Raw genomic sequence first — 15,000 nt, 5'->3', positions numbered from 1 at the left:
TGTTTGTGTGCGTGTACGCATGTTTGTAGGTTACGGAAAAAATCCTCGAAAGGACTAATATCCGCTCTTTTTTCATCTAGCTATTTGAATACCCCCCCCCTCTCTCTCTCTCTCTCTCTCTCTCTCTCTCTCTCTCTCTCTCTCTCTCTCTTTCTCTCTCTCTCTCTCTCTCTCTCTCTCTCTCTCTCTCTCTCTCTCTCTCTCTCTCTCTCTCTCTCTCTCTCTCTCTCTCTCTCTTTCTCTCTCTCTCTCTCACTCTCTCTCTCTCGCTTCACTTACTCCTTATCCAAGGTACACATATATCCATTTTCTAATATCTCCTGACACAGGCGTGCGTGCGTGTGTTAATTCCTAAAGCCCCTCTGACGCCGCAGCCTTGACACGGGGCGGCGCCACCACGCCCTAAACAAGACTAAACCTTTTAATTCCGTTTGATGACTCGTCTCCATCAATGGCTGCGAGACCACCATCATCTTCTCACCTTGTTTTGTATCGCTTTCCATCCGCTTCTCCGTGTCACTTAGAGGGAGAAAAACTAGTCTCGATATCCGTACACACAAAAAAGATTCACATACATGGCTAACAACACAGTCACCACACGTACATATACATACATACACCTAACTACACGGTCATACGTATACACACACATACACATAATTACACACCTACCACGCATACACACATAATCTAACTACACATCCACACGCTTACAATATACACACATACAGACTCAAGCACGCATACACACACATACAGACTCAAGCACACATACACACACACACACACATCTATAGCGCCTCCACGCACACATATACACACATGCGTCTGTAGCGACATGCGATACAAACCTCTCATAACCTTCGGATCCCAAAGCAAGAGAGCAGAAGGTATTAATCAAGCTCGCCAGGATGACTCCACATTTTACTCCACTTGGCGGACGCGCGCGGGCCACCGTCGGACGGAGAGATCCACTCAAGGTCTCCGCGGCTTCGCTTCGTCTGCACATGCGCGGGAGGAAGGAAGGGCGTGGAGGGAAGGAAAGGTGGACTGGAAAATAGTGGAAGGAGGGTTGGCAGGGAAGGATAAGTGGAGTTAAAGGAAGTTGAGAGAGGGTGGAGACGGGAGTGCCTAAGTGGAGTGGAGAGAAGATATGTGGGGTGGAAGGAAGTGGAGGGAAGCTAAGGGGAGAGGAGTACCTAGTGGAGTTGAAGGAAATGGCGGAAGACGAGAATGAAATGAGTAAGAGAGGAGAGAGAGAAGGAAAACAAGAGAAGGAAGGAAGACGAGAATGGAAGGAATAAGAGAGAAAGAAGGAAATCAAGAGAGGAAAGAAGGAAGACGAGAAGGAAATGAGTAAGAGAGGAGAGAGAGAAGGAAAACAAGAGAGGAAGGAAGGAAGACGAGAATGGAAGGAATAAGAGAGAGAGAAGGAAAACAAGAGAGGAAGGAAGGAAGGCGAGAATGAAGGAGAGAGCCCGGGGGGATGGGAGCAGATGGGGGGCGTGGAGTATCCTTCACTGCCCCCCCCCCCCCCCTCCCCTCGTCCATCTGCAATGACACTTAAGTCAACATCGAACGAACGGCATCGCGTTGACCTGACCTCCATTAAGTGAAGCGATGACTATCATCCAAAGGAGTGCCAATAAACCCGATCGGTGTGGCACTTCGAATGCCACTTACGAAAATATACGATATGGCCGCTGATTCCAAAGAGGGAATTCTGATAATCTCGCAGATGTAATGAAAAGGAATTCAGTGGTGAATAACTATTGATAATCCTAAATATGATTTTATTCAGTAACAGTGTTGTAGTTAATACCGCGTCCTTCATTGATATATTAACTGTCATCTTACTGTTATCCCAAGGTACATATAACCAGGTAGCTTCACTTCCTGTTAAACGCAAAAAGGAATCTATTTTTTTCCCAAGAATATTCTGACGGCTGTTCATGGTAAAGAATTCGTTATCATGAATAAAAGATGATTTTTAAAAAATACTTCTGATAACTATAACAATATCGAGTGAATTATGCAAATAATTATATATCTAGCAATATCTGATATCTCATACCGCCCTCCCATTGGCTAATCGTGATGACGTCATTAGTTCGACTCCCTAATTGGACGCGGTCAATTTGTGCGATATTTCATGGTAAATGTTTTAAGTGCATTGTCTTTTAAAACGGTTTAGTGATAACAATGGTAGAAAATACGTGCAGGCGAAACCAAGAAAAAGGGAAATTTTAAAAAAATGATTTCATATTTGCAAGGAATAAAGGCAAAGAGGCAGGGCTTGGCTCGGAAGTTGCCAACTAGGATTTTTATGAAAACGTAGTGGAGCTACATTTTCAAGCAACTTTGCATCATGATCATTATAATCACTGTTATCGTTAGCATAATTGTGATAATAATCAAATCTATCAGGATGATGTTAATTATTATCAATATCTATCAAAGACATAATGAAAAAAATAAGGATGATAATAATAATAACAATAATAATCATAATAAGGTACATATAACCAGGCAGCTCCACTTCGAGTTAGCACGTTGAACCCAGAAAAATATTTTTTCTCAAGAGTATTCTAATGGAATGGAAATTTGTTATCATAAATAACAATAATTTTTTTTCTGGTAATTATAACAATATCGAAAAAGTTATACAAATTATCATTAGCTCCACTCCTTCATCTGAACCGGTTAGTCTGTGCAATATTTTATGGTAAGTGTTTTTGTCGGTAATAACAGTGGTAGAAAAATAATAATCATAATAATAATACTGATAAGGATAACAAAACAATAATAATGATAAGGATGAAAAAAATAACAATAATAATGATAAGGATGGCAAAAATAACAATAATAATGATAATGATATTATTAACAATGAGGATAATGAAAATTACAGTAATTGTAATGATAATAATAGTAATGATAATGATATTAATAATAATAATAACTACAACAATAATAACAACAATAATAATAATAATAATAATAGATATTGAAATAATTTTGATAATAATAATAGCAATTATAATAATGATAGTCATAATAATAATTATAATAACAGTAAGGTAATGGTAATGATATTAAAGATACTTTTAATAATATTTAATAATAAAAAGATTATATTAATAATGATGATAATAGCCATTATAATTATGAACAAATATAATAATAAAGATAATAACAACAATGTTAATAATGATTATGATAATATAAATAATAATCATACAAATATTGATGATTATTATTCTGATATTGGTAATAATAGTAATAATGAAAAGGATATTACTAATGATGATAGTGATGATAATAATCATTACTATTATATTAAGAGTAGTGATAGTGATAATGTTACTAATAATAATTACAGTAATAATAATGATAATAGTAAAGGTAATAGTAACAATGGTAATAATGATGATAAAGATAATGATAACAATTATAATGATGACAATGATAATAATATAGATAATAATGATGATAATTATGATAACAATAATGTTGATAATGATAATATTATCACTTAATAATTATTATTATATTGATGACAATAATATTGTTGACAGAAGTCACAATGATAATAATGATGATGATAGTAATAATGATGATGATGATGATGATAATAACATTAGTGATAATAATAATAGTGATAATAATAATAATAATAACAATTATCATTATTATGATTATTATCATTACTATTATTATTATTATTATCATTATTATGATTATTATCATTATTATTAGTAGTAGTAGTAGCAGTAGTATTACTATTATTATTATTATTATTATAATTATTATTTTCCATCATCATTATCATTATGACAATAATGATAATTATAATTATAATAATAAAAAATAATTATAATTATTATTATTATCATTACATCGTCATCATCATCATTATCATCATCGTTATTATTATTATCATTATTATTATTATCATTATCATTATTATTATTATTACCATCATTATTATTATTATCATTATTATTATTATTATTATTATTATTATTATTATTATTATCATCATCATCATCATCATCATCATCATCATCATCATCATCATCATCATTGTTATTATTATTATTATTGTTATAATGACAATAATGACGGTGATAATAATAATATCAACAATAATAATATTAATGATAATGATAATAATAATAATAATAATAATAATAATAATAATAATAATAATAACAAAAATGAGAATGATAAAGTTAATATAGTAATAATAATAATGATAATAATAACAATTACAATACTGATAATAGTGATACATAATGGTAATAATAATGATATATAATATTCATAGTAATGACATTTTCTAAAATAAAGATAACTATAACAGCAATTATAAGGATATCAATAATAATGATAATACTTTTGATAACAATAACAGTACCAACAACAACAAAAATATAACAAACAACAAAGAAAATGGTTTCAAACTTTTCGCGCCGCCAACTGGAACAGAAATTTAAACATCTTACCGCCAAAAAAATCAGTAAGCCAACCACTTTTTTTAAGCTTGAAATCATTGACTTCCATCATCTCTGACCCGGTCTAGGTAAAAGGGGTAAAAGGGACCTCTCTTTCATCTCCTGGCCGTGTTTTTCTCCGTCCTAGTATGGGCAGCCTCCTTGTAAAGATGCTCGGATCACCCAGCCAATCTCGGGAGGTGTTGCCTGCGGGATGCTTGCGCCGGAGGTGAAGGTGGGGGGGGGGGGGGTAGGGGGTGAAAAACGTAGGTCAGTGTTACGTTATTTACTGAATGTTGATGGTTCTTGACATATATTTGTCTCAAAATCGCTAAAAAGTAGAATAATAGTGATAAAATACGTACACGGGTCTTGATAGATATATAGAAAATACATGTACCTATATAAACTGGCGTGAGAACACAAATATAAACATGTGCCATTGATAAAACTTGCATCTAACACTCTGGCCTCTTTCTTTGGAGATAGCATAGGCAATCGAGGATGGTAAATTTCCAGCTTTATCTGTGCAATAATCTTTTGTCCTCGGTTGACAGGACTCACAGGACTATATGAGGAGCGGGAGGCATGAAAAACTGGTGTTTGATCTCCCACTCTGTGCATGAAAGTGGAAGTTTTTTTTACGTGTATGTGTGCACTTACTTATCTTAACATGTACGCATTCATGTATGTATTTCTATGGTGTCCTTGTGTGTTGGGGGCAGTTGGATTGTGTTTGTGTGTTTATGTGTGTTTGTGTGTCTGTGGGTAGGTGGGTGGATGTGTCTGTATATACATGCGCGTATGTGTGTGTGTGTGTGTGTGTGTGTGTGTGTGTGTGTGTGTGTGTGTGTGTGTGTGTGTGCGTGCGTGCGTGTGTGTGTGTGTGTGTGTGTGTGTGTGTGTGTGTGTGTGTGTGTGTGTGTGTGTTTTCGTGTGCATTTGTCTGACTGTGTATCTTTAAAAGGGAAAGTGCTAGTATTGATAACGACAATAAAAATAAGATTAAGGCAAATAGAAAGAATATAAACAACATATACAATAAAGAAACTCGTAACCGTTTTTTTAATACTCCGTTTAACAATGCACAAGTAAACAAGAAGACTATGACACAAATAAAACTCGGATGCAAACTGTCATCTACACTAACCCCAAAGATCGTATGCGTGATTATCAAGGTTCCACTTTGCAATAAGGAGCAGGTTAAGATAAAACAAAATAATAATAATAACTATAACAAAAACAAAGCCAAAAAAGAAAAAGGCAAATCCTGTTCATATTAATAAATAGAAAACCTGTTCATATCGCTAAGTGTCATGTCGACAGAAAGAAATTCTTGTCGTTGATCGAGTCGCAACATCGTTGATCAATTGCACGAATTCTACAGGTGTGTCGGCTCTCCAATGTCCTCGATGGGGCGATAGTTAACGACTATTCGCGTAGTTAACGGTCTTGAGTGTGCGATTTACATAATCTATTTGCGTGATAAGAAGTAGATTTAGTGTCTTGAGCTGCATCCTTTGCATATCAAATGGCATATCGGTAAATAATGATAATCCTGGTTAGCGTGACCCGTTGCCTCAGCTGAAGGTCATTTGCTTCCAACAGCAAATTCGAAACTCCATTAAATTATTACCAAACGCTAAGCTCCTGCCAACGATGACCGCGATGGAAGATGCTGTTGGCAGGGAATGTGGCGGTCGTTCCAATCTACACTCTAAGGTACATCTCATCTGATGGCGTCCGGGCGCGCCCCGCTTGGGCATGGCGGAGACAGCGGGCACACTCCCCGCCCTCCGTTTTACCCGCTGGTAATACCACCGGCACGACCTGACCCGCCTTGTCTCCCTGTTGCATCACTGACGAGCTCAAGTACGACCACGCCTTCGCGCCGAGGGAGGCAGGGAAGGGCAAAACATTCCTTGCTTACCTCGGGGGTTTTCCTAAGGAGAGAGGGAGGTCCGGGGGAGGGAGGGAGGGAGGGAGGGGGGAAGGAGGGAGGGAGGGAGGGGGGGAAGGAGGGAGGGAGGGGGCAAGGGAAGGAGGTGATTGAAGTGCACGTCTGATATGAATTTATGAGGCAGTTTGGGTGTGTGTATGCATGCGTGTGTGCTTGTGCGAGCTTATAATGTGTGTGTGTGATGTTTTGTGTGTGTGTGGCAGTCCGCTCTCTCTCCCGCCTTTAAGTATCCTTTGTGTAACAGCTTCTTCCCTGATCACCTGTAAGCATCCTACCTAATCTGGGCTCATCTCCGAGGGCATCCTGACTTACCTCGCAGCATCCTAGTCCATCTCTGCTCCTCTTACGGTATTTATTCTTATCCCGACTCATCTTTAAACATCTAGAAATCTTCTGCTCATCTATGCAAGTTCGCGAGATGCCTTTTATAGCGTAAATATCTAGTCTGGAGAAAGAGGCAGCGCGCAAGAAGTGGCAGGTCCTCACAGCCTTCACTCTAAGCTGATCGTATGATGCTATGCAGATTACCGCTCTTGCGCCTACCCGTGACCACAATGCTCCTTCCGACCTCCGTCCAGTGCAACCTACATCTTACTAGTTCATCTTAGACTGCCTTTGCTCGCCTGTGCATAACTCGAATCACTTCGGAAAATCTTGAAATGTCTTACAAACTCGCCTGACCCTCACACATAAGAATTCGGTCATTTTGTATATATTCACTCGCCATCCCGCCGGGTGATGTGGAGCGACTTTCATACCAAAATTCCCCGTCATAAATCTAAAAAAAACAAAAAAAATCTATTCATATTCCAGTTGTCAAAATGGGATCACTTTTTCACGACCGACTTCGCTCCGTATCAGAAAACAAAAAAATAAAGCGCCTTGCGAACAAAAGAACGAGGAAAAAATGCCGCCAGAAAAGACAAAGAGATTATAATAATAGAAAGACAAGGCACGTGGCAGGGTCTCTCTTACATGCAGACGTTTGTCGGGACACGCAACGTCTCGGCTACATAAACCACTTTCCCTGCACGCCCCTCCCTCCCTAGCGTCAGGCGAGAAAGGGATGCTGGGGCGTGGCAGGGGAAGGTATAGGAAGGAGAGTGCGAGTAAGTGCAGGAGACGTCGTGCCTGTCATGAAATGGAGTAGCAAGGATGAAGGAAGTGAAAAGAGGATCGACGTGGGGGGGGCGAAGACGGGTTGGGCCGGGGGGGGGGGGGGCAACCTAGGGGAGGGATTTGCAACGACAGGTCGGAATAACGCTGCTGCTGATCGTTAAGGGATTTCAACAATGCTAAAGATAGATAAATAAAGCAAGGAATCAAATAGCATTAACATAATAAAGTACAGAAAACAAGATAGGGTAAAGTATATTCCAAAGAGACAAAAAAGATATATATGAGAAAAATACAGTCACAGAGAAGAGGGTGAGGAAGTGATGGTCGTTGTAGAACAAGGCACTAAAACAGGAGGGTGACAGGGAGGCAGGGCGCAAGCAGCAGGGAAAGCAAGATGTAGGAGAGATGATAGCGGAGGAAGGCACGCTCGCGGCCCAGAGCGAAGCCTTGAGTCCCTCTGGCTCTGCACGAAAATTATGTACCTGGACCAAACACGAGATGAAAGCATGAGATCCTGCAGCGCGAGATTACTTGGACAACCTCCTATAAACAATTTAGAATCACCTTCACATCCTCCTGTAAACACCAGTCTAAAACAATGAAACGAGAGTCCCTGGCGACGTCCAACAAAGGAGGGAAAGGGATGGAAGAAGAGAAACAGAAACAGTGAGATCATCGCAGACCTCATACTGCGTCCGGGGACCTCAAGCTATCAGATCCACCTGGCACGAGGGTGTCCTTCCTCGGCCGGCCTCCCGCCACTCATCCCCGCCTGTCCTTCTTCGCTTTGCTCTTCTACCGCGTTCTTTCTTCCCTTTTTCGCTTGCTCATTCGCGGGTTTCTGCGTCGTTTCACTCGTCGCCTGATCGAGACGGACTTTACTTGTTGGTAAAATTATTTGATGACATAATTCATCATTAGTAATCGTCACCATTTTCGAACGGCCTTACGACCCTCTCTCCACCTGAAATTTAGACGCTGCCTACAGTTCAACCACAAGAAAATTACTCTTATCTACATCATAATCGAGGACGTACCAAATAACGGCATGTAGTAGAAGTCGTGATCGCACCGGTGACCAGCAACAAAGACAAAAAAATGAGTGTTAACAAAAAAAACGAGCAAAAAAACGTGATGCCAGAAGAGGCTCCCTAGGCAGGACGAGTCCAAGAAACCATCAGCGAAGATCGTCCGTACTAATGACCAGAGCCGGGGCGGAGGGGAAGCGGGGGGGCGGGGGTGAGCAAGCGGCGGGCAGGTGCCAGTACCCGGGGGGTCGCGGCTCCCCGCTGAGCGCCGGCACGCGTCCTCAGTGGCACTTGGCCAGGAGAACATCGCTAACCTATTTGTGAGTGTTGAGGTGGACAGGAAAGGGAAAGTGTTATTGCCAGACTCGCCGACGCTGAAGTGTGTCGCTGAAGGAAGCAAGGATGCCTTCCTCCTCCGAGCTATCTCCCTGGCATTTCTTGTGACGCATATTTGGGAAATCATGGGCCGACAGACCTTCAGCTTCGCTGTAGATGCTCCAAGCAAATCAGCGTTCTTTTTGGCCGATTCGATTTCGAAATGCGATTATTTGTGTATATTTAAGAAGATGCTACTGCAAAGTCTGAATTGCTTTCATCTTATGGTCACGGGTCCCCTAATCATATATTTCAATATGAAAAGAAAACAAGACATACATTTTGCGTCTTTGCGATTATGAATCCAGGTGCAACGACTATAAACTAAGAAAAGGAAGAAGATTAGAGAGAAGAAAATCCCAGGACCTGCCACTTGAGGAACCCCTGGAAGGCCGTCAGGTCCCAGTTGGGGGCACGCGGGCGTGCGCGCGGGCGGGGCTGTGAGGCAAGTACTGCTGCAGGTTCTGGCCTTCACCTACTGCTTGTGCGCCTTTAGAGTGGCTGTAAAAATGTATCGCGAAATTACTTTAGATGGACGACGAGATTAGACCAAAAGAGGTTGCAATACCCGGGGGACCTGCATTGTTTTTAATCAATTCTTTGTCCGGCAATTGTTCGCGCGAAGGTTTTCTTTTTTGCTTATCAGTTTCCAGCCTTCCTTCTCCTTGTTTATCGGCGTGTCATTGTGCGTCTGATAGTCTTCAGGTGTGTCAAGTCTGCATCCCGCCCGCGAGCGCTTGAGGCGTAAAGGCGCCGCCGCCGACGTTCGTCAGAGCGCTCATGTGTGCGCGGTCGCTGGGGCGTGCACTCTGCGACGCTTGCCTCGAAAAAATGTAGAATCAAAGTGCGTGTTAACTTTCTATAAAACATAAATAAAAAAGTAATGAAATAAAATGCATACTTCTGTTAACTTACCCGCACAGACAGCACTACACAATCCACACGCTTTCCTTCGCGTCCCCATAGGCGAGTGCGTGAGTGCGCGTGCGCACGACGTAGATGCCGTGCATGTGATAAGAGGACATTGGAAAACAGGTGCTGCTTCTGCTGCATCCTTTGTGATCCCTTTATACGGAGAGAAAGTCGGTGTCGGCGCCATGCCAGGGTCGTCATGACGGACGCTGCCGGGCGCCGAGGCCGAGACGGGACGGCGGGCGGGCGGCGGGACGCGAGGCAGATACAAGGGGGGGTTTGAATGATTTCTCAAACGAGGAACTTCATCGGCCGAAAAAAAAATGAGTAAACATAAAAAGAGTGAATAAGGTGAGGAAGGATAGAGAGAGGGAAGAAGGAATTGAGTGAAAAAGAGAAAGGGAGGGAGAGAGAGAATGCAGGGGAGAAAAGGAGGGAGAAAGGGAAAAAGACAGACAGACTCACAATCAGTGGTAGAACCAGAAAAAGAAAAAAAAGAGAAAAGAGTAAAACAGACAGACATTAACAACAATAGTGAGAGTGGCACAAAGGAGACAGAGAAGCAAACATGGAGAGATAGAGAGAGGGGGGGAAGAAGGGAGGGAGAACGAAAGAGAGAGAGAGAGAGAGAGAGAGAGAGAGAGAGAGAGAGAGAGAGAGAGAGAGAGAGAGAGAGAGAGAGAGAGAGAGAGAGAGAGAGAGAAGGAAATGAGAGTGCTGTGTGGTGTAGCGGTAGCGATCCCGTCTAGCAATCTTGCTGACCCGCGCTGAAATCCCTCGCCGCCAATAGGTGGTAACCCCAGCCATTCCTTGCTCACAGAAGGTAATTTAGAAGCAAAAATAAACACACCGAGAATAACCATTGCAACATATGGAATAAAACTGAATCATTATTATCATTAGTTATGATTAAAATTCTTAGATACATACAGTACATACATGCACATACACACAGGCCGAGAGGGAGAGAGGGGGGGGGGGGAGAAGGGAGAGAGCGAGCGAGAGAGAGAGAGAGAGAGAGAGAGAGAGAGAGAGAGAGAGAGAGAGAGAGAGAGAGAGAGAGAAGAGAGAGAGAGAGAGAGAGAGAATGCGAGACAGACACACACACAGTTAGTAAGAAATTCAGACAGGCAAAGACAGAGTCAAAGTCAAAGTCAAAGAAAATAAGTCAGGCAATCAGTCAGACATACAAACAGACAGACATACATACAGACAGACAGACAGACAGACATACATACAAAGACAGCGATAGCTAGAGCACCAGCGCCGTCCAGCCCAGAGAAAAGTGTGAATGAAACTCATAACGTCCTTGAGAAGCTCCCGGCAGCTGGACACGGTCAGGCCGACATAAAACCGAAGCACAGAGAATCCCCGCGGCGTGACCACAGCGACCATGACGATAAACTTAACAAATGACGGAGAGAAACATCGTATCAGGAGGATCAAACGACTCCTCACAGGATCGAATCGCTTTCATACCCTCCCCAATACATCATGCGGGCCGGTCTCATTAGGTTTTAACGGCGCATAAACTTGACGCGCGATCCGATCCTATTGCTTATAGGGTTTCTCATCCATCTGCATTCCAGCCGTTCACTTTCACTGGCGATGAAGCTTTTGATATCAAGTTATTCACTTCATATCGCGTCGCATCAAGAGTTGAAGACTCATTAGATCTGGGTTTGATATTTCATTTACGAGCCCGAGCATGCCTTATCATCATAAACGAAAAAAAAAATATATATATTAATGTATTTTGGTAAAAGTAAAAAGAAATGTTTTTATGAGGCTTGCTTGAGAAATGGATTCCTGTTATTCAAATGAAGCTATTATGTCTGTGAGTTTCTTAACCTTTTTATGTGTTTTTTACCCATTAGCTGAAGGCACAATTCCGTGTCATATATTTATTTCCTATTTTTCTTATTCGGTTTCGTTATCATTATAATTATTATCATCATTTCTCTTAATTTGCGTCTGCTTTCATCTTCTTCTATTTTTGTCTCTCCATTCCACGTTTTAAATCTCATTATCATTTTTTTCCTTAATATTTTTCTCCTGTCTTCTTCGCCCTCTTCTTCTTATTGTCCGACCATTTTCTGTCCCTTCTTATTTGCTTGTTCTCTCCTTCAAAGTGAACTCACCCACCCCCGCGCCCTATTTCCCTCTCTCTCTCCCTCTCTCTCTCTCTCTCTCTCTCTCTCTCTCTCTCTCTCTCTCTCTCTCTCTCTCTCTCTCTCTCTCTCTCTCTCTCTCTCTCTCTCTCTTACTCTCTCTCTCTCTCTATCTCTCTCTCTCTCTCTCTCTCTCTCTCTCTATCTATCTATCTATCTATCTATCTCTCTCTACTCTCTCTCTCTCTCTCTCTATCTCTCTTACTCTCTCTCTCTCTCTCTCACACACACACACACACACACATTCCCTTTCACCCTCCTTCATTCGCCTCCTCTTTCCTCGAACCTGAAGTCCCCGACATTAAAAGATCTCAGAGCGAAAACGTTCGTCAATATTTACACGTTCGCGCAGAAAACGTTGGCATCCCGACGACCCTGTATCGACCGCTTCCTTCCCCGCTTTGCATAAATCGAAAAGATAAAAGAAAGAAAGAAAAAAAAAATCCTAAACTTCTCTCGTTGTGTTCTTGGCAAGGTGTGCTTTTCCCCTTTTCCTTCTTGGTGTGTTTGCTTCTGTTTGTTCTCGTGTTTGCTTTCTTTGCCCGGAGCCTTGGTGTGTTCTCTCGCTCTCTCTCTCTCTCTTTCTCTTTATTTTTTCTTTCTTTCTTTGTCTGCCCGTCTCTCTCTCTCAATATCTTTTTTCACCTTATTTGTCTGTATGTCTTTCTCTTTCTGTATGTCTGTGTCTCTTTATCTTTCTTTCGTTCTTTGTCTGTCTGTCTCTCTTAATCTTTCTTTCTTTGTCTGTTTGTCTCTCTATCTATCTGTCTATTTGTCTGCCTGTCTGCTTGTCTATCTGTGTCTCTATCTGTCTATTTGTCTGTCTGTCCCTCTATCTCTCTGTCTATTTATCTATTAATCTATCACCCTTGCCTGATTGGATACCCTTCCTAATCAACTGCGGTTCGGCGCGCTGACACTTGTGCCACGGCGGCGACTTCCCCTACGACACCTGCGTTTGACTTCTCAAGGCCATATGTTGTTCTCTCGCCGTGAAATCAGGCTCGAGCCAGCAGTCGGGGGGGCGGGTATTTTTACGACTGCCGCGGCGGGGAATTGAACTTGGGACCAGTGTTCTAACCACTGGACCATCGCGGCAGTTATATATATATATATTATATATATATATATATATATATATATCCTATATGTATATGTACATATATACTACTTATATTCATATATGTATATATATGTGTATGTGTATGTGTGTATATATAAATTTATAAATACAGATACATATATATATATATATATATATATATATATATATATATATATATATATATATATATATATATATATATATATATATATATATATATATATATATATATATATATATATATATATATATATATATATATATATATATATATATATATATATATATATATATATATATATATATATATATATATATATATATATATATATATATATATATATATATATATATATATATATATATATATATATATATATATATATATATATATATATATATATATATATATATATATATATATATATATATATATATATATATATATATATATATATATATATATATATATATATATATATATATATATATATATATATATATATATATATATATATATATATATATATATATATATATATATATATATATATATATATATATATATATATATATATATATATATATATATATATATATATATATATATATATATATATATATATATATATATATATATATATATATATATATATATATATATATATATATATATATATATATATATATATATATATATATATATATATATATATATATATATATATATATATATATATATATATATATATATATATATATATATATATATATATATATATATATATATATATATATATATATATATATATATATATATATATATATATATATATATATATATATATATATATATATATATATATATATATATATATATATATATATATATATATATATATATATATATATATATATATATATATATATATATATATATATATATATATATATATATATATATATATATATATATATATATATATATATATATATATATATATATATATATATATATATATATATATATATATATATATATATATATATATATATATATATATATATATATATATATATATATATATATATATATATATATATATATATATATATATATATATATATATATATATATATATATATATATATATATATATATATATATATATATATATATATATATATATATATATATATATATATATATATATATATATATATATATATATATATATATATATATATATATATATATATATATATATATATATATATATATATATATATATATATATATATATATATATATATATATATATATATATATATATATATATATATATATATATATATATATATATATATATATATATATATATATATATATATATATATATATATATATATATATATATATATATATCTTTCCTTTTTTCTTTTTCTTTTTTTCTTTTTTTTTCTTTTTTTCTTTTTTTCTTTTTTTTCTTTTTTTTTCTTTTTTTTTCATTTTCTCTTCGTTTTTCTTCTTTTTTGTTTTTTTTTCTTTTTTCTCTTTTTTCTTTGTTTTACTTTTTTTTCTTATTTCGTTTTTTTTCTCTTTTTTTCTTTTTTTTAGTTTCTCTTTTCTCTTTTTTCTTATTTTTTCCTTTTTTTCAATTTTTCTCTTTTTTCTTTTTTTCCTTTATTTACTATTCTATCTTTTTTCTTTTATTTTTCTATCTTTTTTCTGTTTATTCGTGTTCCGAGGGACGCCACTCTAGAAGGGCCGAGGCGCTGCTTAAGAATCTCGGGACTTCGTGACTTCGGGTCCCCCGGTGAGTCGGCGCAATGA

Source organism: Penaeus chinensis, chromosome 20 (assembly GCF_019202785.1).
Source record: "Penaeus chinensis breed Huanghai No. 1 chromosome 20, ASM1920278v2, whole genome shotgun sequence".
Taxonomy (NCBI): Eukaryota; Metazoa; Arthropoda; class Malacostraca; order Decapoda; family Penaeidae; genus Penaeus; species Penaeus chinensis.
The sequence above is the reverse complement of the archived record's forward strand: the minus strand, read 5'-3'. Positions refer to the sequence as shown.